Raw genomic sequence first — 25,966 nt, 5'->3', positions numbered from 1 at the left:
GGCTTTAAAGGCTCTACCTTATCCTTTCTAGATTCTTTTGATTATATGCCTCTTAAAACGTGGTCTAGATCAGTGGTCGGCAACCTGTGGCTCGCGAGGCACATGCGACTCTTTGGCCCCTTGAATGTGGCCATGAAGTTTCAATCGCACTGTATGTGCGCGCCCGCACGTGGTATGTTGTCGAAGAGCCACACTCAAGGGGCCGCAGTTTGCCGACCACTGGCCTAGATTCTTCCAAAGAACTAGTGTGACCTTGACAAGGCCCATATCTATGTGTGGAAACCAAGTCATAATTCTAATTAGTATGAAATTCAGATACTTGTTGTATATTCTGTTCTTTACCTTCATGAAGAGTGAGTGATAAGTAAACATGTCAGTGTCACAGATTTATTCCAAATACCATATGTGGGATGTGTCAGATTCAGATTATAGTGATAAATCCTTCACCCTCATAAGAATAATCTGAGCTCTTCATTCCAACTGTAAAACAGTGCTCACCAGATACCCCTGGACAGAACACTGATGGTTAAATGATCTTGGCCCAGGCATTTCCCCTCCCAGGAGTTACTTGTTTGTTCCCAATCATGTATTTGCCAGTTGTAATTGCACAATTTAATTAGACATTAAATAACGAATGAAATGTAAATTTAAAAAAATATAGTTATTTTTTCTGTGAGAACTTAGGTTAAACAATTTGGAAAAGACTTGATTTGCCAAAAGTAATTCATTTTTTAAAAATTGTATTTATTGATTTTAGAGAGAGAGAAACATCGATTTGTTGTTCCACTTATTTATGCATTCATTGGTTGCTTCTTATATGTGCTCTGACCAGGGACTGAACCTACAACGTTGGCATATCGGGATGATTCTCTAACCAACTGAGCTACTGGGATAGGATCACCAAAAAATAACTCTTAATGTAATAGGTGTGGTTTAAGTACTGTAAAAGACATTGATAGGAAGAATCATCAAAATATACAAGTATTCTGAACTCATATTCTGTCATAAGTGTATTTAAATTTCTTATTTTATTCTAAACAAATGGATACTGGAAATTATAGATAATGCATTATGAATGTGGTTCATCAAAGGAACCTCCAAGCAGTTGCCTCATACCCAAAGCAAAAGCTCTCGTCCTTCATTCAAAGATTAGCAAAGGAATTCACATTTATTGGATCTTAAGTCCAACGCCTTAACCACTCAGCCATCCTGGTGCAGACGAATTCACATTTATATGTTTCAAATTAAATGTATACGTGGATCTCTGTGTGAATGTGTGAGTCTCCACTTTAATCAGTCAGTGTTGAGTCAGGGAAACAGTCACTATAAATATTATGGGAATTTATTTTAGGAATTATAAATTTCACAAATGTGGGGGGATCTGGGAAAATGCAGTTCTGGAAAGGGTAGTCAGAGGCTCATGGAATCACTAACCAGGCATTCTGAAACACTCCTGTGGGTGCTGAGCATGGTCTGCTCTCAAAGTGGGACCTCACCTCATGGAAAGGTCCCTGGGAAGCTGTTGTCTCCGTGTAGCTGCCTCTGGAAGCCACAGCCAGCATCTGGTGGCCAGCCTGGAGTCACTCTTGGCCAGCTGTCAGGGCAGAAAGCTAAATGTGGAAGAGGAGAGCAAGAACAAGTGATCCACTTTGTCACACGTGACAGTCTATCCTTGTTTCTAACTGCAGTGACAATCTTAGATGTTTTCTTGAGGCAATTCTATTAAACTTCTAAGAAATAAAAACTTCAGGTCTATTTAAATTATTGGAAAGAAGGAAATCTTTAAAATTCTTTTTGATGATGCTATCATGATAGTGGTATCCAAACCCAACAAAGATAGCATACAGCAGACAACCACAGATAATTCGAAAGCATACTAAAACAGTGATATACTATTACCAAGAGGGACTTATTCTGGGAATCCTAAAATTGTTTGAATAATCTTCTGCATGAATGAAAAAACATAATTTTATCTTCATAGAAATTGAAAAGTTACTTTGTAAATTCAACATTTGCCCTTGGTTAAAAACTCCTAAAAAATAGAAAATGATGAAAAAAAAAGCAAGAGATGGATATTTTCTTTGCTTGATGCACTACTAGTATGTATCAGATCCCACACCAGCATCATGCTTAATGGGGATATATTAGGAGCATTCAAAATAAGTATGTTCATTATTACCAACTTGACTTATTACTATTGTGGGCTATTAGACAATGAAGTTAGAAAAGAGAAAGAGTTTAAAAATTTTTAAATGGAAAAAGAGGAGGTGAGATTACCATTTTGCAGATGATGTGATTATCTTGCTCATAAACTCATGAGAGTCAACTGAAAAGCTGTTAAACATTAAGAGAATTCAGAAAGTAGCCAGATATATCATTTAAACGTGAAAGTAAGTAGTGTTTATAAAGATACCATTTAGATTAACAAGGAAACAGCTTTAAGAGAAATATGCTTGATCTAAATTAGTGGTTCTCAGTTGGGGCTGATTTTGCCCCCAAGGGACACCTGGCAATATCTAAAGACATTTTCTTAAAATATGTTTTTTAGTGATTTATGTTACAGAGAGGACGGGAGAGGGAGGGAGAGAGAGAAGCATCAATCAGTTGCCTCTTGCACGCCCTCCAACAAGAATTGAGCCCAAAGCCTGGACAAGTGCCCTGACCAGGAACTGAACCTGTGAACTCTCCATGCATGGGACGGCGCTCAGCTAACTGAACCACACTGGCCAGGGCTCTAGAAACATTTTTTGATTGTCCAATGTCAATAGAACTGAGGTTGAGAAGAACTCATTTAGGTGAAGACAACTTTAAAGTGCTACTTAGAACTATAAAGGAAAGCTAATCCATGTTCTTGAATAAGAAGCTCTACAATGGCAAAAGATATAAATTTCCCTATTGATATATAAATTTAATGAGATATCAATAAAAAAGAATTTGAACCAGAAAAGCTGATTCAAAATTTCTTATATAAAATTAAGCAATAAATTTAAGAAAATTTCTGAATAAGAACAGTAGCAGTGTGAAGGACAATCTTTGTCAAATATTAAATATGAAGCTATGACAAATATAACATTGAAGTCATCATAAGAGTCTGAAATAATACTGGAATTTAGGATATAATAAGGAAAACCTTTCAACCCAGAGGGACTGTCAAAAGCTGGGAATTGTATAAGCAGATTTCCTCAAACTGAGTCTAAAATGAGAGGAAACAAGTTTGGGTGAGTTCCTGAGTGTCTTCTCTGAGTAAAGTGCAAATACTTTTAGAATGACTTTTGTGGTGTCTGTTGTGTCTATATAGTTATTTGCTTACTTTTAGATAATGGACTATGTATGTCTCCAGTAGCTGAGATTTCTGCGTCAATGACCCCGAGAGAAGTTGTAACTGTGTTTGAATTGTTGGGAAAATTCTATACTATTTCATGAAATGATATACACTTAGCACATAGATGTTTAATTCATGTTTATTGAACCTGACTGAAGAAGCACTATATTATCCTATCATTCTGGATAAGGGCAAAAACTGCATCAGAGAGCTTAGTTTGTGAGCAGTTGAGTGCAGACGTACCCCTATTTATACAGAGTCATTTGGCTCATAAGGGAAAGTTAAATCTTGATTAAATATGGAAGGCATTATTCACATGTTACGATAACAGGTAGTTGGAAATTCTAGGTAACTGGCAATTTTTGTGTCTTTAAAAACCAACCAGAGCCCTAACCGGTTTGGCTCAGTGGATAGAGCGTCGGCCTGTGGACTGAAAGGTCCCAGGCTCGATTCCGGCCAAAGACATGTACCTGGGTTGCGGACACATCCCCAGTGGGAGGTGTGCAGGAGGCAGCTGATCGATGTTTCTCTCTCATCGATCTTTCTAACTCTCTATCCCTCTCCTTTCCTCTCTGTGAAAAATCAATAAAATATATATATATTTAAAAATCAACCAGAAAAAATTTTTTTTGTTTTAATCTCTATTATTGCAAATGTGCCTAAGGGAATGACTCCACTCTTCTGCTCTAGAATGAGACCATATCTGGGATGAGCTAATGACTGCATGTGAGGACTCCTCCTGGGCTCAGGGTTACAGTTCTCAATAGCATTTCTCACTACATCATGGTATAGTTATAGTTTCTGATTACTTGATACACAAGATGGCTTTTCATCACTCTTAGGATGCTCATTGGAATTTGAGAGTGATTTTAAATAAAATTATTGGTAAGAGTTTATTTTATTGATCTTTATTTTATATCAAGTTTATATATAATGTTATAACTTTTGAGGTTCCAAATGGCACCAAAGTCTCTTTAGTAGAGGAATTCTACCTGTCTTAATCTGTTTCCAATTAGGCTCGACAAGTGGCCATAGATAGTGTTTTCATGGGGTGAACCTTCTTTCTGGTCAGAAGCTTTTTGGTAAAATGTTAGTACATAATGACCTTGCAAGATAAATTTAACATTTTCTTCTGTAAGCTGAAGGTGGAGTGCTAGAGAGATTAAAGAATTTTCCAAGTTTACGTAGTGAGTACCATAGCTAGAACTGTAACCTTGGTCATCCAACTCTAGAACTATACCTCTCAAACACTCTGTGTCACACACTGGTGACATCAGAAACAAGTGAAATATAGACAATGGGCTTACTGGGGGGAAAATGTTAGTTATAATAAGTTTACACAAATGGCAGCATTATCTGCTATTCATCTTTGGTGGACAAATAACCAGATATCTTCTAGATTCTTCCTTAAACCTTCCTTCTATGCTCAGACGCAACCTAGAAATTGAATTTAGTGAAATATAGGCCACACTGCTCAACACTATATGGCAGAGAATATTTGTCATCTTGGCTTATTGTGAAGGTATATCTGTATAATTTTTAGTGTAATATTTGCTAGTTAATTATAATAAACTAGAGGCCCGGTACACAAAATTTGTGCACCGGTGCGGTCCCTAGACCTGGCTGGCAATCAAAGTGCGAGCATCTGGCATGGAATGGCAGGTCCCAGCTGACCTCTGGGCCCTGGGCAGCCCCTGGGCCCCTGCGCGCCCCCCTTTGCCTGAGTCATTGGGCCCCCACTCGGCTCCCTCAGCGCCTGGAAGCTGGGTGGCAGCCCTGCCCACCACCACCGCCACTGGTCGCCATCTGCAGGGCAATCAGTGGGGCGATTGGGCCCTGCTTGCACCCACCTTGGCCTGGTGCGGCCCTCTCACCTGCTCCACCATCCTGCCATGGTCCTGCTCTCATCAGGGCCCATCAGGGCCGGTAGTGCCTCCACTGCCGCCCACTGCCAGTGCCGTGTCGCTGATGCCCACCATGTTCCACGCCACCTCCTGGTGGTCAGCACACATCATAGCGAGTGGTCAAACTCCCAGTTGAGGGGACAGTTTGCACATTAGGATTTAGTATATAGGATTGGGAGAGTCCATTGATAGGTAAAGCTACTTACTAAATGACCCCAAACAGGGAACTGGTTATAAATTATGGTACATTTAGCCATCCAAACCTGGGCTTTTGTTTGCTGGGAGTTTTTTATTATTATTATTACTGCTTCTATTTTATCAGTTATTATTGGCCTATTCAGGTTTTCAGATTCTTCCTTATTCAGTTTTGGGAGATTGTATTTTTCTAGGAATTTTTCCATTTCATCCACATTGTCCAGCTTGTTGGCATATAATTGTTCATAGTATTTTCTTACAATCCTTTGCATTTCTGTGGTGGCAGTGGTTACTTCTCTACTTTCGTTTCTGATTTTAGTTATTTGGGTCCTTTTTTTTTTTTTCTTGATGAGTGTTGCTAATGGTTCATCAATCTTGATTGTTAAATTACTAGAGGCCTTATGCATGAAATTCATGCAAGGGGCTTGGCCCTCGTAGCCCCAGCTTTGTCCAAAGGTCATTCGGAAGGACGTCTGGAAGGTCGGTTGGCTGTCCAGTCTAATTAGCATATTATGCTTTTATTATATATGATACATTTATATGGTAAAATTTTTAATAGTCTTCAAAGGTTATCATAGATTATTTTCTAGCATAAGAAAATATAAGTTGATAAATAAAAAACAGCAGTGAATATAATTTCTGTGTTAGAAAAATTATGCACATACAATAACTAAACAAAAACTAAGATAATAATGAAAAAAGAAATTGTTTTTGTTAGAATTAGGCTTGGCAATGAGTAAGAGGTAAGAAATAGTGGTTTAAATAAAATAGATCTTATTTTTCTCTCACCTTTGAAAAAATCCCAGGAGAGACAAACTAGGCCTGAGATGGTTACAGTCTTTTGCTCCAAAATGCATGGCTACTGTTCATAAATACACCTGGTGGTCCAAGACTGATAGCTCCAACGATCTTGTCCACAGTCCTTCCCCATATTCAGTGGTAGTTTTATATTCTTTTTTTTTTTTATTGTTTATCTTCACCTGAGGATGTGTTTTTCATTGATTGTAGAGATGATGAAAGGCAGAGAGAGAGAGAGAGAGAGAGAGAGAGAGAGAGAGAGAGAGAGAGAGATATCGATGTGGGAGAGAAACACGGATGACTGATAGTTTGCCTCCCATACAGGCCCCCGACTGAGGATTGAGCCCTTAATCTAGGCATGTGCCCTGCCCAGGAATCAAACCCACTACCTTTTGGTATATGGGACGACACTCTAACCAACTGAGCCACGCCAGCCAAGGCCTAGTAGTCTTCTTATAAAAGGGAATGTGCTGGCTAATCATGTAGTTTAGTGAATTAACCATGTTGCTTTTCATTAAAATGTCATATTGATTTTATTTCTGCTTGTAACACTTTAGTTCATAGTTAATACAGATCATCTTTTCATATGATATACTGGATACCAACAAAACAATAATATGAGAATAAGACTGCTGCTACCTTCTGAAAAGGATTTGTGTTCTCTTTGACCTGACCCTCTAACGTATGAAAGTGATCATTAAACAAGTTCTTCCCACTTAGAAACTTCCCTAGCCGTAAAAGAATGGCATTAACTACCCTGTTGTTCTTCCTGACTCTTTCTCTAAACGTGCTTTCATTTCCCATTTGGCACATGTAGCCTTTTGGCAGATGTCTGCTCTTTTTTCTTTTTTCACCTCATCGTCTCATACTTACAGACCTGTCTAGCCACAGACTCCAGTGAGCCTTTCAGTTTATGAAATAAACCATGACACTTTGAATTTCTGGGGCAGCTGTTAAAAATTAAAATTTATAGTAGGAGTCATGGGATTCCTTTAGAAAGGAAGTAGAAGTAAAAGAATACCATATTTGAAATATTATTTTCCTAAGGTTTCAATCTATTCTTAAATTCCCTTCTGTGGGGCCCAGGAGTTAGTGACATAGGGTAAAAAAAGAACTTTGGCCTGTGATTCTACAAAATTACACACACAGAAACAGGGCAACACTTCCTTAATTAGCATATCCAAATAAATAGCATGACATTTACTTAAGTGCTCAAAGTAGAAACTTCTCAGTTACCCTAGATTTCTCCTCCCTTCCTTACATCTTCTCGTGGGTCACTAAATTCCATCAGTTCAACATCCTACATAAGTCTTAAACAAATAGTCCTTCATTGTCTTTTACCAAACTCTAAATCATCTCCTTCCCAAACTCTAATTTCTGACTGTTGCTGTTACTGTTCCCTTTCCAATGTTTTCCTTTTGGTCCGGTGAATTACCTTTTTGAAAAACAAATTTGATCATGTCACTCTTTTGTCTATAATCTTTAAGGTTCCCCCCGCCCGCCCCTTTATCTGTAAAAAAAACATTTTTTTAAGCCTCATTGCTTTTCCTAACCTGGCTTCACTCTCTAGACTAATTCCTGTCGTTTTGCCTTCATGCACTCTAGGGCTCAGACATGCAAAGTGACACTCACTTCTTTTTCCTCATAGTTCCCCACCCTTTCTCTGTCATACAAACTTCTGCTCATCTTTGAAATCCTAAGGGCCACCCCCTGCTCACGCCCAGGCTTCAGTGTTCTCGAGCACATTAAGTGTGTTCTCTGTTACACAGTAAGTAGTTTTCACGTCAGCCCCTCTGAGCTGTGAACTTCAGGATGGTATGGTCTTACTCCTGAATGTCTCCTCGGCATCTCTCAATGCTTGGCACTTACAGGAGCAAAATAAACATTCGTTGAAATCAGTGGAAATAAAAACAAGTACAGAATGTGCCTTGTGTATCCCAGGAAGATCCCAACCTGCAAACAGTGCCAAGAGAGCCAGGAAACCAGGTGGTAAAGCTGAGCCAGAGGAGGCGGAATGAGGCACACACGCCTGCAGTGGTTCAAACAGAGGCCTGAGAAATTGTCTGTTTCCAGCCCTTGTGTCACCCTGGCCTGCCCTGTTCTTCTTTACTTGTTCTGCCTAATTTCCTCATTCTTCCTCTCCCCCCACCCCACCCCTACCCCGCCCCAATCGCTCAGAAGTGTCTATTTAGCTGAATCTATTGGCCCTGCTCCTTAGCACTGAAAACTCCCATATTGCATGTACATTTGTGCGTGTACATATGTGTCTCAAGATAAACTCTCAGAAATAGAGCTGGATATGCCCAATTAGAGAGTTGAATGGGGCAGGGGGTGGGCAATAGTAACAAATAATAATTAGCTGTATGTGCCGAGTTTTTGCCAAATGCCAGGATTTACATTTAATCCTTACAACACCCTGCAAGGTGTAGGCATGATTATTATCTCTACTTTGCAGATGAGGCAACTGAGGCAAAGGGAGACTGAATTACGTGCACCCTTAGAAATGGTGGAGCTGGAATCCAGTCAATGCATGTCTTAATCCAAAGTCAATTCTGTGAACACAATTATAAATATTTGTAATGGGCCACATTACAACTGAGCCTTTTCTTATAAAGATATTTCTGAAGGGCAAAAGACTGAAGTTTTTTGGGTTTTTTTCCTGAGCCTTTGTGAGCACAAGAAGGTTTTATTTTGTTTTGCTTTTGGCTTTTTTGTTAGACTTAATTTTTTAGAGCAGTTTTAGATTTATAGCAATATTAAAAGGGAGGTACAGAGATTTCCCATACACACTGGTGGGTTTTTCTCATTAAGGATTGTTATAGGCAAGAGGATATTGCTATGGAACTTAGACTTGAATTTCACAGACATCATTGCTTTTTCCCCCAGTAGCCCAACCTACAAATGGTAGCCTAGGGGAAGAGGAAGATCCGCCTGATCCTTCCTGGATCTTACCCAACTGGCCTAGGGCAGCACTAATAGTCTCTTACTAGTACTCAAGTTCCATTCTCACCTGTTAGTAAGTGTTCATTGACCTTGACAAGATGCTGTGTACAGTGTATAACAAGCATACAAAACTGACAAGGATTGGTTCTTGTCCCACTCCCCACCAAACACAATCCTGTTGGGAAGACTAGTCATTCACAAAAGCGCTGTGAACAGTGATGTGGAGCTGTTGGTGATGTGAGCCTTGAGAGATTCTGGGTCCTGGGCTAGAGAGGGAACACTTCAGAGTCCACTCTGGGATGTCTGCCTGCATTCTGCATTCCCCATCTGGCCCTCTCTTCTGTGTGACTCCCACTACCAGCTCATTCTCTGTTGGTTTCCAGCCTCTCTCTATGCAAACTCTGTTGTTATATTCTACATTCAAAATGCTTAGCGTTCCTCTTTAGCCACAAAGATTTTCCCAGGTCTGTATCCTGTATAACTCGGTTTTTTCCCCCCTAGGTCTTCAAAGGGGTAATCAGTCCTGAATATAGCTTTGTCATTTAGGAAAAACCAAAGCTAAGCCTCTCATTGCAGAATATGTGGGTCTTGGCTAGGGGCCAGCCGTCAGTTGCTCCTGTTAGCTGGAGGAGGCAGGTCAGCTGGAGAAGCCCTGCGGTGGGTCAGGCTGGGCAGTCTGTCCTAATAACCAATCCAAGGCGAGCACCCATGGGTTGGAGCCACCAGTGTGAGGGCTAGCCCCATTGTTTGGGAATTGGAAGGATAAACAAATATTTTCAGAGGGTGCATCCAGAACTGAGTAGCCAAGGTCACTGTGGTGCAGACAGAACTCATAGTGTCAGTGTGTCCTGGCGTCTGGGCTCTACTGCCCTCTTTTTTTGGCAGCATCTATAAAGAACACAGAGCATGCTGTAACCTCTACTGTTGATACTGGGTGTTCTCTGACCAAGTTTAGTGAGATTTCTAGATCTGTTCCCGTTTTGTATAGATTGCTTTGGGAGTGGAGCCAGGCTTGCATTTTCTGTGGGCTGGGCCTTTGCCCAGTGTGCTTTGCTCCCCCACCTGAAGCTGACCTGTAGTGCTCTGGCTCATTCATTCCACCCAGGAAGAGGCGGGTGCTCACAAGGAGTCTCAAGTGGGCTTTGTTGGTTTTGTTTTCACAGATGGGGTTAACAACATATAGACATACCTAAATCTCTCTTTGAGAAAGCTTTACAGTGATGAGTCTGAAAAATAAAAATTTAAGGGAGTGTTGGGAGCACTTTCTTCTTTGAAATACCTGATTTATTTTTTTAGATGGTAACATACAATTTTGGCTGTTTCCTCCCCCAATCTCCACCCAGATAGCCATGATGTAGGTAAGAAGTATTGAATGACTGTTAAGATGAAAACTATCAGACTTTTCTTGTGTTTTTAATGGGAATGTCCATCAATATACAGTATAGTATATAATACTTTCAACAGTACATATCACTGTTGCATAGCTTTGAGAATTTTCCTCTTTCAAAGTAGACATCAGGCTAATTTATCTGTAGAGTTTTTATCTGGTTTCAAAATCAGTGCCTTGTCATTAGCAAACTTCACTTACTAGTTTTTGTCAAGTCTAAGCTGCACAATGGTTGAATTGGTGACTATTATATTTGTTTAACTGCTGTAAAGTAAGTTTGCAACAATAGATGCTTGCACTTAAATAGGCCTGCCGAGCATTGGGGCCCTATCAATCATGCAGAGATTTCCCTCCTGCTGTCTCTTCTGATGGACAATTCTGCTGATGTGGATATTCAAAAAGAAGGGATCAGGAAGAACAGATGATGGATAAAGACAATCTTCTGTCTTGAGAGGAAATCAGAGAAATCCTTTTAAGGAATTTCTTTGTCATGGTGTCAGAAGATTAATTATGCTCGTGTGAGAACAGCTTTCTCATTGGGTGAAAAGAGACATTATCCTTCTGACTTGTGACAGAAGATTTTCAAAGGAAGAGAGTTAAAGATTTCAGCTACTCTGAAATCTTCTTATTCTGTTGTCTCCTCAGAATTCTCCCAGACCGGTGGATTACATCCATGACATTGTGACATTCAACGAGTAATTAATGAATTGGGAAATTTCGTTTCAAGCAACTCCTCCTTCTGTTTCTTATGCAGATCTCTTTAGGGCTTTAATATCTGAGTTAGAACAGAACATCAGATTTTAAAATAACATAATAATAGTATTAGGTGTAAATAGTGATAATACTTAAAATAACATTCCAGATAACCTCTCTAAACATAACAAAGCAGTATTTAGAAAGGTCTTTGAAATTTAAGACAAAATACATTGCATAAAACATAACAATAGGACACGGACACTGGGGGGTGGGGGTTTGTCCTGGGGGGAGGGAGAGGAGGGGGGTCAATTGGGGAAGAAGGAGACCTATGTAATACTTTGAACAATAAAAAACCCATAACAATAATTGTTTCAAATAATTTTATTTTCCAAATAACTGAAGCCCTACAACTTAAACAGTATATTTTTTCAGTGAACGTTCTTCCTTTAATATATTACTTAATACTGTCCCTTAAGTAATGCACATTAACGGATCCAGGGTTCTAATGATGAAGATCTGCTATTGTGCTACACTGAAATACAGTGATGTCCTCAGTGATGGTTGAAGAATTGAGTGTAGGCTGTTTGCTCCTGTGCTACATACACTGAGCAGCCCTACTTTTATTTTTACTGCCTACTTTTTGTAGATATGCAGACTATTACCTTCAGATGAGTTATCACTTCTCCCCAGAGTTTGTGTCCTGCTGCTGGTAAACTGCTATTTTGCTTTATACCTGAAGGGGAACCTGTACCTGAAATACAAACCAATCACAGGGTGCATGACTGTGTACATAACAAAACAGTATTTAGAAAGCTCTTTGAAATTTAGAGACAAAATACATTGAATAAAACAATAGGACACGGACACTGGGGAATGTCATACACACACACATAGGTGTTCATTTATTTATTAATGTATCAAATGTTAATATGATGTATGGTGTATTATTTTAGTGGCTCTGTAAGTATGTATGACCAGTGGCACACTTTTACATTCGAGCCTTAGGAACAGATTTGTAGTGACCATCCCACTATAGACATTCCTTCCCTGTTTTTCTTGGGCCCCCAACACTAGTGCTGTGAAATGGTAGCTACACAAAATAAGAATCAACTACGAGATTGCATGGAAAAAAATCTTTAAATTGAACATTGTAAGTTTTAGCCGATGTTAGTAATTGTAAGTTTTACAGTAAGTGTAGTAATTGTAGAGCAGGATTCAGATTTTTGTGAGAGTCAGAGCCAAGGCCAAATGAATGAGTCTTATTTTAATTCACGCCTGATCATGATACTTAAATGAATTGATTTAAAAAGTTCAAAATTTAGGATTCTTGGGTTTTAAGCAGGATCTAAAATTTTATATATTACCAATTCTATTTGCAATTTTAGTTTTGAAGATGATAAAGGAGTAATTTTCGTGAAACACACAAAGTGTTTAAAAAACAATTCCAGGGAATGAAAGTCTGGGAGTCGATGCAATCCCTATTCTCCTCCCTTTATAAGGAGGGACATCTTGCATTTTGCCTTCCTGAAGGAAAAGTCGTCTCGCTGTGCTACTCCTGCACTCTCAGCAGAATGAGTTAAATTTTGAGAGGGCTTTAATTAAGGCTAGAGGTGATTCATCTCAATGACATATAACAATTTGAAGGAAAAACTGTTTACTAATTAATAAAAAGTATAGCCAGTGATAGAAAACGCTTCTCTCGTTGTCTTTCTAGCCCTGCCATTAAAGGTGAACAATCGATTTATCACCACCAGCTGCATGAATTCAGTAGAATGGAACTTCACGGTTTCTCCCTTCTAAACCCTTGCTGAGTTGGTCTGGCACTACATAAAAGTGGGTCATTTGTACCTAAAATGCATTACCAATGCTCCATTAATCTTAGTGACCATGTTCTCTCCTTTCCTGCAAGAAGCAGGATGAGGGCATATTGTGATGGAAGAAGGGAAGGTATGTGTTTATTAAAATGGATGTGTAAATGAATCACAGGGGAAGGTCATTTAATATTTTGTAGCCTGGCCTCTTTGATAATGAACATGTAATCAAAATACCAGCAAATGCTTTGTGGTGTATTTTATATTATTTACTAGGAGCATATCATAGCTTCAGGCATTAGGAAGAATGTTTCAACAATTTGTGAAAAAGATAGTGTGCCTTTGGATAGATACCAAGAAGATCTTTAGTCTAGAAACAAATGGTGTGTCAGACCAAAATAATGTCAGAAGATAGTTGATCCAAGGACAAAAGATGCTTTTTGGTTATGTTATTTTACATTTAAAAGCTCTATCACTCTGCTTCTTATACACAAAGATTAAAAGGGAAAATAAAGTAACTGAAGACGCGGGAATTTCTCAGTTGTTAAACGAATCTTAGGAAGACCTTGATTAGAGTCTTCATAATTGCTTTGCAGTTTTAAAATAATTTCCTTAATAAATCGTTTTCGATCTAAACAGTGAGAGAATGCTACACGGGCAAGGCTGCACTGACCTTCCCTCTTGGTCTTCTCTGTTGATTGGCAGGTTTCAAAGGTTAAAGTAGCTATGGATGAAATGTAATCATTAGTGACTTGGTTCCTTTCCAGATCCCTCTGGAAACAGCAATAGCCAACTTTTTCATTTATAAAGAAAGGGGGCGGGTTGGGGGGGGGGGGGGGGAAGCGCGCGGGCGGGAGAAGGTCATTCCCTGAGCACTTTGGAAAGGGAAGCAGCCGCAGTCTCCTTCCTTCTTGCTTAAATAAACAAGCTAAATGGAAAAATAAACTTTACTTCTTCACATCTGGTACAAAGCTTCCTCTTCTGTTGAAAGTTCACATGCTCCCTTTGCTATGCCTGGTCGTGTGAATCAGGTGTCTTCCTTCCTTCTGTAAAGTCACTTAGGAATAAGTGCAATAGGAAAAAACCCTGACTGCTTTAACAGTCCAAGAACATCATTACTAAGCCCTGGAATTGGCAGTGACATCAGGTGACGTTCCACCCAGCCTTCTACATGTTAGTGGGAAAGCAACAGGACCGAAGGACGGTGATGCAGCCAAAAAACTTAAGCCAATTCTCTTGTCCTCCTTACATCAACTCATATTTTTATTGTGTGCCTGAGCTCTACTTAATGCGACCGATTTTTAAAATTGTTTCCCTTTATGGCATACGCTGACGTTGGCAAACCAGAGCAGGATGGTTCAGGCAGCAGTTCATGATTGCTGAGGCACACTGCCATTTACTAACCAGCAGGATAATGCTAGTCATCAAAATTTATCTTCGCAGACTTCTCAGAACTCCCCTTTCTTCCGGCATCTATTCTCTAGGGAAATGCTTTAATGATGGGTATTTACTAATATTGTGATCTTTGTCTTGCTTTTCCGTGAAATAGGAGTACCGTTTGCAGCCACCTTTACCTCAGAATTTCATAGACTAGACACCGCTTAGTACATAGTTGAACATTTCACAATATGAATGTGAAGAAATAGACCCTGCATGTATCATAGGATCCAACGATCATTACTTAAAACTTGATTCGGAACCATTTTGGAGGGGAAAAGTAGAATACAAAACCTGCGGGCGTTGGGGGTTTTTTCTTTGCATCCTTAAGCATAATGTCATCCCAATGTTTTTATGAGAACAATACTTCTCAGGAAGTTGTTGGAATTCAATTTGCTTGTTTTTTTTAGTGCTCTAACCGATTTTATTTTTTTAGGTTTCACAATTAAAACCTAGCTGATAAACAATATTTAATTTTTTTTAATGCTCTAGTTTCTCGATAGGGCCAGCCTGAAAGGAACAGGTAAAGGTCAAGCAGGCACCCAAGAGCAGGATGCCACAGGCACCCAAGGAGTGGTGGGAGGTGGACGTGATACTCATCCCAGGAGCAAGTTGCTGTTGTCATAGCAAAATGTCCTTTCCCAACCCCTGTGCTCTTCGGTACCTCCTCGGAGCATAATCGCAGGGTGGCAGGGGGCTTCATGGGTACCATTATTGGTTTGTTTTCATTTTCCAAAGGAGGAGATTGATGGCAGAGCAGACAAGTATCTAGTCCTAGAATGAAACTGCAACCTGTGTGGTTGTTTTTGTTTCTTTTTCTTTTTCATGTGTTTGGCTGATTGTTACAAACAAGCATCCTGTCTAACAATCATACACAATTTTAATATCTTCTCTTTTTTTAATCCAAACAAGTGGTTTTCAAACTCTAATGTCATAGAATCATCTGGGGTTAGGGTTGCTAAATCTGGCCGCCCTTTTTGTGGTATTCAAAATGCAGATAGATTCCTGAGTCCTTCCCTAGAACCAGTCAGTGACTCAGACCTCTGAAAGAGGGGATGCGGAACCTGCACAGTAAACGTGTTCTTCGGGTAACTCTGACCCAGCCTTTGAACTAGACTTTGTGAGAAACCCTCATCTAAATGATTCCAAGTTCAAAGGGTGTCTCAGTATCCACAGTGGTTTCATCAAGAAAAATCAGAAGTAATTGCAACCAGATTTTCTGTTTTGTTACATTCAGATCAAATATAGCAAATGCTGTAGCAGTTGTTGATACAAATGGGAAAATCCATTCTATTCTTCCACACCATGACCCCTATCCCCCCCACCCCCACCTGCCTCCCGTCATCACCATCTGACCAGCAGTGATTTCCCTCTGGGCACCTGAGTCAGCAGGACTGACCCACTCTGCCTCACTTGACTATAGGTTGTCTCCGTCCATAGCTGTGATTATTTGTTTCTCCATGTTGTTTCTTCCTGGGATTCTCCTTGGCTTCTTCACTTTTTATCCGAAAATAAAGAGCATTTTGTCTTCCAACTTACACCCTTGGTCCACAGACCTCAGTTTCATTAGGAAGTTCCTTAACTTTTGCTTCTCAACAAATGTTTTCCCAGGTTAGGTAGTAGAATGAAAGGTTATAACAGAGAGTGAAGATCTTATTTCTGGATGAAATTTTGTTATTCTGAGTTAAGTCTTAAATCTATCTTATTAGAAAATTTAAAGTTTAAAAAATGCCAATAGTAAAGTCAAAATTTATTTAGTTATACAGAAGCATGTAAGAGTGAGCTAGGAATCCCAGTTTCTTTAGGTTGACTTATGTAATCGACCAAAAATAACTTCATAATTGTTTTCAAATCTAAACCAAAATTTTTGGATGTCATTCTGACCTAGAAATTTCTATTTAGGGATTTTCACAATTTGTGTAAGTAAACTCATGTTTAACCAACTTGATAGTCATTAGTTCTCTCGTGAGTTATAAATAAAATTATGATTATAGTTTGGACCACTTCCCATATTCTTTTCTGTTACTGTAGAGAACATAGTGTAACTTAGCTTGAAAAACACAACATATAGGGTTTAATGGATGTAGGTTAGAATCTCAGCACTGCCAGCTTTGTCAAACAAATCACTCAAATTTCTGGAGTCTGTATTCTCATGTGTAATGAATACATTATGTATCTTGGAATGTTATTGTGAGGATTAAATGAAGTAAAGGGTATCAAAACTCCCAGTGTAGTTCTGAGGTGAAAATTTGGGTTAATTAATTAATTTATTTATTGTTTTTTGTTGTTAATCCTTACCTGAGGATATTTTTCCATTTATCTTTTTAGAGAGAGTGGAAGAGAGAGGGAAAGACAGAAAGAAACATTGATGTGAGAGAGACACATCGATTGGTTGCTTCCTGCATAGGCCCCCAAAAGGCCCAGGTCGGGGAGGAGCCGGCAACCAAGGTACATGCCCTTGACTGGAATCGAACCTGGGACCCTTGGGTCCACAGGCCGACGCTCTATCCACTCAGCTAAATCAGCTAGGGCAATTAGGCTTAATTTAAGTGTTGGTTGCACCTAATTACAGGAAACCTTTCTCAACCTTAGATGAAGATAATATTTTGTAGGTCTGTTATTTTTATAATTTTTTCTTTGACTGACCTAAAACTATCACATTCCTATATAGAACTAGACCCTCAGACATTATAATCATTTCATTTTTATTCTCATTGCTTTTTTTTAATCAATAAAGGATACTTTATTGATGAACCCAAGGGTAGCTTATCCCTTTGGCTTTTGCCTTACTAAGTGGTATGGGTTTATTTGATTGTATATCTATTTTTTGCTTCCTTTGAATGCTCCGAAGATCCCTGCCGATTCAGGTCATGCTCCCCACTCTCACCCGCAGGAGTTTATGATAGAGGAATATAATGTGGTCTCCACCACTACAACCCCTCACATGGCAGCACGATAGAAAAAAACATTGGTTCTGGAGTCAGAGAAATGCATTTGAGTAGTTGGCTTATGAGTATTTATGTGGGGGATAATCTTAGAAAGATTAACTGAGATAATTTGCATGAAAGAGCTCTATAAAGTATAAAAGCATTATTTTTCATGTGGCTAAGCATTTCTATAAGGAAGAGTATAACATTTATTGTATGCCTAATATATGCCTGGAGCTTCACATACATTATCTACTCTATAACTCTGTGAAGTAGGAGATATTATTCCCATTTTACAGGTAACTAGCCTTAAGCCAAATGACGGTAAAGTAGTAGAGTATATTTTAATCAGATTTGTTATTCACCACACTGCCTGTTTTCATTGGAGCAGCAAAGCTCAGGCCATTGTTGGTCCTGCCTCTTGGCTCTCAAAGAGAGAAGGAAGGAGTAGATGAGACGATGAGAGAGACTCTCCATGTAGATAGTCAGCAAATAAGGAGCTATCTGAGAAAATGCACTGCTACTGACTTGGTAGGGCATATTTCTGCCACTGTCTGTGTGAAAAAACTGAAATGGCCAGAGAGGCCACAGCACTGAGAAGGGTTTCTTCAGTGGAGAGTTTGTTGGGTGATGGTAGGGGGAGGGTTTGCTCTTCTGCAACCGACTTGAAATGTGGCTCAGCCACATGTCCCTTTACTTTCTTTCCCCTCTGTCAAACAAGAAAGAATGACTTGTATTTTTAGAATAAATATTTTAAAATTTTAAACCTTATTATAATTTTATTATTATATCATTTTAAACCTAGAGGCGTGGTGAAGCCAAAAAGCTCATACTCATTGAACTTTTCCAGTGTTCTTCCACTTGAACACAAATGAAGTCAAAGTTATCAACTGGCCTGAAGGCCCCAGCTGACATCAGACCATTAGATGTAAATTCTTTCCCTCTGTGTCAGTGCTGCCTTGCTTATGGCCCTGCTAGGATTTGACAAAACAATGGGAGTATCTCTCAAAGGGAAAGTGGGAGCTAAATTACTTTTGTTCTTAGTGAAGGGTGATTATTATAATAAAAAAAAAACTGAAGAGAAATTAATTTCCAAACAGTAGAAATTATTGGGAAAGGTTTTCATTATTGTACCTCAGTTTTGGCTTTAGGCTTTTAGGACTATTTAAATAATCAGAACCATTTTTATGTATCTGCTTATCTGCTGGGTCTCTAAATACATTTTTAAGATTCAGGATGATTGATGGTCTGTATACCTGAAAATGTTAAGTGAAAGGACATTTGATCAAATATTACACATATTTGATCAAATATTATCAAATAATGCCCATGTCGTCTTCTTTTTTTTTTCCTCCTCACCTGAAGATATGTTTTTATTGATTTTAGAGAGAAAGGAGAGAGAGCGAGAGTGAGAGAGAGAGAGAAAATCGATTGGCTGCCTCCCATACACGCCCCAACCTAGGTATATGCCCTGACTGGGAATCTTACCCGCAATCTTTTGGTATATGGGATGGCGCTCCAACCAACTGAGCCTCCTGGCCAGAGCAGTACCCATGTCTTCTTACAGGGCTTTCAGTAAGTAATTATTTAAATTTTACACCAGTTATTAGGCTTAGCAATATGGATACCTTATTGAATAAAACTGGCAAATAATGTTGAAAGTTATTAAAGTTATTTAACATAATTCCCTAACCCCCTCCCAAAAAAAGAAAAACAAAATTAAAAACAACAAATCTCAGCCTTGTCCACATGGAAATAAAGGTTTTTCTTCCACATTTTCAAATTTAAGCATCTGAATTGTATTTGAGTTTGAACTTTGCAAGCAAAGCAAAACAAGCATGTGAGGTGATGGAAATTATACCAGAGCCTAATGTTTTGCTTCTTTTCATTTTGGCAATTCATATCCAAAAGTGTTACTTATTTTCTTTGTAAGTGATGCAAAAATGAGGAAGAAAAATCACTTACAGTTGGAGAGATCTGAGTTTTTCTAGTTGGTATTCAAAGTAGCACTTGTGCGCAAAGTGGTAAAATTGAAATGATGGGCATAACAAATTATAAAGTTGTTACAGGCCTTTAAAATGTCAGGAAGATTAAAAGGGAAAAGTCTGGTCATGAATTTTGATCATGAACACATAGTATTCAAGAACCAATTTTAGGTCCCAGCTCTTCCAGGCCTCACTGCTTCAAACACAATTTAGGTGGAAAAAATTTTTTTAAAATAATTATACATAAATACCTGATGATCTAATGAAGACAGTTTCTTAATGTGTCAAAATGAGTTCTTTGTATCTTATTTGAATCCTTTGTTGCCTTCAGCTAATCTGCTTTAGGGTTCTGAAATCCAGGCATTTTACAATGCAGACTCCAGCAATGGCATTCACTTGGAATGCTGCCTTTTGTTTACCAGCTTTCCCAGACCCTCATGGCTTCCTTTGGTCATCTGGTGTCTTTACTAATGTGATTGGTACTCCTGGGCTCTGCAGGTAGCCATGGACCTTTATAAATGGGATTTACAATGGGACTCAACACCCTGGCTGCTAATGAAGGCAGCCACAGGGATTTTTTTTTCCAATCTGTTTTCCAAAAGAGTGAAGGGAAATTGTTTGCTGGCTTTGCTAATTCTCCTTGTTTTCCGTTTACTTAATTTTTACAATTGACTTACTAACTGTGGTGCAAAAATACAAATATTTTTGTTTAGGGGGTCAGAATGTTTCATCTGCGGCCCTTCCTGCCAATCACTAGAATTGTTTATTATTGAACCTGGAAAGAACAAAGTAGTCTCTGTTTAAACTCAAACAATTTCACCTTCATCTGTTTTTGTCTTTCAGGAGATTTTTGACCAATTTGGTTATTTTAAAAAAAGAAAGTCCATGACGGGGAGCCCTGGACTCTAGTACCAGCCCTGATACTTCATACTTCTAAAATCTTGAGTAAGTCACTTACACTCTTTGATTGCTCATCTAAAAAAAAAAAAAAAGGTGTTACCAAGATACATACAGGAGCCAAGATGATGTTTCATATTCTTCCAGCTTTCTGCTCTTTTTACTACCAAAGTGAACTGTGGTGCCCTTTCATTTGATTTTTGGGTGCACCTACCATGGAAAAACATACTTGCATCTGATAAAATGCTTTAACCAGCAGTCAGAGCAATAATTAAATATAAAGTGTCTGCATCGTCAGTTTTGAAGTCCTCTGCTTTGTAAATTTTAACTCAGTTTTCTAGAGAAAGGATTTATTTACCCATTTTCTAATAATGAAACATGGAGCCCATGTTTTAATTGCTCCTTATAAGGCAGTCATTCTCAGATGTGGTTTAAAGGTCTTCCAGAGGTCATGGATTCTTTGGGATTTAGAATGAGAAGGGACATCAGCAATTGTTGTGTCCAATCACTTGAGTTTTACTAACATGGACTCAAAAGGCCCAGAAATGCTTCGTAGCTCACGCATGGTAACAGAGCCCGAAGAGCTGCCAGGAAGGCCTAAACTCCGAAGACAAAACGGCGTGTACAGGGGCGGTGCTGTTCTACCTACCTCTTAATGAAAAGCAGGATGAAAGGTTAAAAAGGAGGGACTGTTTATTCCAAATCTGAAAACTTAAAAATCACTGCTTGATAGTATTAGGTAGTTAATTTCTACATTTTAGCTTCCAGATTAAAGTCGATCCAATCCCACACATGTTGAATGAGGGCATAGTGTGTGCAAGACATTGAACTGACAGGATGTTCCTGTAGGACTGTGCAGAGTCACAGCTTCTGCCCCTCAGAGACTTACAGATTCACTGAAGACAAGTGTACAAATAGTGCCGTGCATGTTGCTGGGAATAAAAGTGATTTAAAAAACACAGGTTTTTAAAATCTCAAAGGACTTTTTGAGGACTTCCAAGTCCAAACGGAGATTGAGTTAAATAGAACCGGATAGTTCAAGTGTTCATTAGCAGGTCAAAGGTAAATTCAGAGTGCTTTGGGAACTCACAGGCAAGGCCTTAAGTCAGATTGGGAGACAAGAACTGGTAAAATAATAAAATTTTGGCAAGGTTTCCTATTCTCGAGTTAGTGATGGTGACTGGAGACAATCTCTCAGGCATGCAGATTGATATCATTATAAATTCATTGTCCCTAACCCGAAATACAACCCAGTTGTATCTCTGACTGCTTCGGCTGAGTCCCTCGCCTTTATCTCTGATCAATGATTCCAAATATAACTCTGTTCTCTTCGAGCCTGTACCCACTGCGGGGTGCTCCTCTCACTTCTAGAAGCTCCTAAAGATTCCCAGCAATTACCTTGAATTCAGCTGACCTATATGCACTAGTGATGCCAAGTGCTTTATCTCCAAACCTGCTTCCTCCTGAACTTCACATTCATCTATGAAATTACTGCTCGGTATGTCCATCTGGATATGTCACAGTGTCTCAAAATCAGCGTAGCTAAGGCCTGCATACATTACCTTCCATTCAAACATGTATCTTCCTCCTCAGAGTGCCCTTAATTTGAGAAGGTGCCACCGTCCTCCCCAATGTGCATTTTAGAAAAACTTCCTGGCTGGAACATGCCAAATGCAGAAGGAATATCCAGTTAGGAGGCTGCAGCAATCCAAGCCACGGTACTCTTTGTCATAGGACTTAACACATCACACCAAGTTGCATGAGAGATAACATAGCCAAGTAATTAAAAAGATGCTTTGAAGTAAGATGATTCTGTGTCTGATTCCTGGCACGACCATTTATCAGCTAGCCAGCCATGTGACCTTGAGCAAATTATTAAACTTTCTAAGACGGGGTTACCTCACCTGAAAAACCGGGGCAATAATAATAAAATTGTCATAAGGTGTCCTGAAGCTTGAATGAGATACGTATCACGTATGAAGCTTCCAGCACTGGTATCCCTAACTAAGATCTTTGAGGGCAAAGACCATTTCTACCATTGTATCTGCAGGAGGAGGCACAGAAGAGGCACTCAATAAATATTTGTTAAATGAATGATAAGGAAATGGCATGCTTGAATTGAAGTGCTAACAGGGGCGGGGGAGCGGGGGGAGGGGTGAGAAAAGCAATGCAAAGTAGAGACCTAGGCTTCATTGTGAATCCTTTGCCCATGTCATTTAGTCACCAATTTCTAATAATCCCTTTCCAGCTTGCCACCAGGGGAATCTATTCAAAGCTGAAATAGGAACATGTCATTCCTTTGCTCAATACCTTTCTGTGTGGCTCCCTTTTAGGATCCAGTCTCAACTCCTCACACCTGGGCCTACATTGTCATCTTCCTTAATCCACTCCCTCGCTCACTAGTGGTAGTCGAAGAAGGCCAAATTGCTCTTCTTGTCTTCTGAACATCCTGTGCTATTTCAGAGAGATGCTTGCTTGTTTTTTTTCAACACCCTTCTCTCCTGTATCAGTTAGGATTACATTTGTCTGCAAATGACAGGAAACACCAAACAGCAAGTTGGACATTTATTTCTTTCCCACAAAAACAAAGTTTGGAGGCTAATTTCTAAGGCTGATATAGCATCTCTGCTCTCATCAGGGATCCAGGCTCCTGCCTTGTAGCTCTGTCATCGATGTGCAGCTTCCATCCTTTCCCCCTCACCCTCCTTTGCCCCCTCTAGGACCTTATTCCATTAATCATCCCCTCTTTTCTGTACCATCCCTTTTCCTTGAGGGAAGAATCTTATCCTATAAGCATCCCTCCTTGTAATTACTCTTTTTCCTATAGCTACCAACTTATTTCCACCCTAGTTCACCATACTTTTGAAAGGGTGATTGCTGTATGCCATGGCACATTTTCATCCTTGGTCCTATTTGACCTCTCTTACCTATTGAAACTGTTGACCACCTGCCATTTCTCCAAACTCTTGTCTCCTGACTTTCACAAGCCCGTTGGTTTCTGGTTTCCTTCCTATTGCTTCTACTTCTCCATTTGGTTTGCTGGGTTTTCCGCCTCCTTTGCTTGACGCTCCAGTCTCGGTGATTCTCAGGCTTCCCTGCTTGACCCTTTTACTCCAAAACCTTTGTCTACAGCAGCAATTCCTGGGTAACCTCACCACTACTGATATCAACTATCTGTGTGGCAGCCATCTGTCCCCAGGCTCTGTTTGTCCAGACCTACTCCTGAGCTGGAGTCCTGGATTTCTAACTGCCTACCAAAAGGGCTTCTCGTCTCCATTCCTTTCAACCCCGATGATGTGCATTCCCATCACCTCTTCCTACACTCTTGCAGAAACCTTTGATCTGGTTTCTAATTCAGTTTTCATACTACTCCCAGAGTACTCTTCTATTTTTTAAAAAATCTGATTATGTTAATTTACTTTTTTGAATCTCCCATTGGCTTTCTCCCGCTTTTAGGTATAAGTTCAGATTTTTAATTTGGCATATAAGGTCCCTTACAGACTGGCTACAGCCTACCTTTTTATTCTCTTGCAACTCAACTCCCAGTATTTTTAAGGTACACTATGCCTTTAACATTGTATTATAGGTGTGAGGTCTTCCCAGTTCTGTTTGATGTATCCTTTAAAGCCACCCAAATGTCATCTCTTCTCTTATATTTTCTTTCTTTGTCCAGACAGGATTACTACTTTCTCTGTGCTTTTATAGTACTTTGTTCCTACTTCTAGTGAATATTTACACATTTAAAAATGCATTTACCTCTAGATTGGGATCTCTTTGAGATAGGGACTGCCTTTATCATCCTTCCTAGCACCGTTCACAGTATTTCATGAAACCAGGAAATAAGAATAACTTTTACTCTAAGAATAATGAGTTTTGTTTTGGACATATTGAGGTAGAGGGGACAGCAGCAACTCAGAAAAGACTTTATAGCCAAATATATAGATGTAGGAGACATCAGCAAAGACAATAATAAGCAACTGATTGGATCCCATGTTTTCCAGGTAATGATTAAAGAAAGGTAGAATAGCTATAGAAAGTGGGAGAAGAGCTGGTAGTGGGAATTCTTGGATGGTGGAAGAAAATCCATTAACATCCCTGCTGGAAAAAACCTGTATTTGATATTTTTGACTAGGGTTCTCTCCCCACTACCAGAAGTATGCAGCTCTTCCACTAACTGAAAGTCCAAAATCCAGAAAAAGAATGCCTGAAAAGATGTTCTTTCTTTCTATTTCTTCTAGGATTAGAAACTACTTAATCAAAAACTTCATCCTAGGCTTCCGTTGGCTACTTCAGACATACCTTGTCCATTCTCCTCCTCTAAAATCTCCTGTTTTTGTGGTGTGGTATGGTGGTGGTGGTGGTAGTGGTATTTATGCCCTTTGCAAAAGCTAGAGTGGGTAGGATAGAGTGGAAATATCTATTTTGTTACCCTCACAAAATTATAAATAAGCTGAAAAAGTTTTAGAATCTTTCTTAAATTAGAAAAAAAAAAACATCTTTGAGGATTTATTTAGATAGATGTTTTTCCTTACCTCTCTCCCCCTCTATTACACTCCTTTGCTTTCTTAGTGCCTCAAGGAAATGTAACACTGGCTTATGTAGATTTTTTAAACAGGTGAAGTGAGTTACATGTTTCCATGCAACTGCTTGACATTTAAAATTTTGATAAATTTAATTTTATGAAAATTGAAACTGCATGGAAAAATAAATCCATAAACAAAGTCAAAAGGCAAAATGGCAAACTAAGGGAAAATGTTAGAATTCATATCATGCCCAAAGGACAACATTCCAAGAATATATAAAGAGCTCCTATAAATCAAGTATAAAACCAACAACCAGAGAATGAAATTTAAATTAAGATGAATTGAAAAGATATTTAGTTTCATTCCTAATAAGAAAAATACAGATTAAAACTACAATGAGGTATCATTTCTCATCTGTATCATTGACAAAGATCCAAAAGTAGATGCTATTCTATATTGTTGAAGGTATAAGATACATAAATTGATAATGGGCGTGTACATTGGTTCAACCCTTAGTTCATCCCTCACTTAGCGCCTCATAACCAGAATTCCCTCCAAACCAATTTTATGTGCTCTTGACATTTTACCGCTTGATGTAGACCTTAGGAAACTGTAACTAAAAATGTTTCTAATGTGTGGATAAAATGAAGACTGCGTTGGGTCTGCTAAAACAAAACAAAACAAAAACAAGGCAGTTTGGCAGTATCTAACAATATCGAAACTACATATTGTATATCCTTTGACCCATAAATTTCATTTTATTCATTAACCAACTAGTGCTAAGTTAGTATGTATTAATTAATGCAGGGTTTATTATTACAATATTTTGAGTAATAACAAACATCATAAACTAATTGTGCAACAACATCAAGGGACTAGTTTAAGATAATCATGGTATATACATGCCAGGGAATTTTGTGAAGCCACAAAAAAAGAACGAGAAAGATTTTTACTTGCTTATATAGAGAGCTCTCCAAAATATTTTTACCTTAAATAAGTAATGTCCAATAGAGGGAACATGTTTAATTTGTCTTTACTCAGATATGCATTATATATAGACACCAATAAAAGAGGTTTCCTGTGACAAGAGACTGTGGGACGACAGTTAAGGAAACACTTTTTACTACTTTTTACTTTTTAC

This window comes from Myotis nattereri (genome assembly GCF_964212035.1).
Source record: "Myotis nattereri genome assembly, chromosome: 8".
Taxonomy (NCBI): Eukaryota; Metazoa; Chordata; class Mammalia; order Chiroptera; family Vespertilionidae; genus Myotis; species Myotis nattereri.
The sequence above is the reverse complement of the archived record's forward strand: the minus strand, read 5'-3'. Positions refer to the sequence as shown.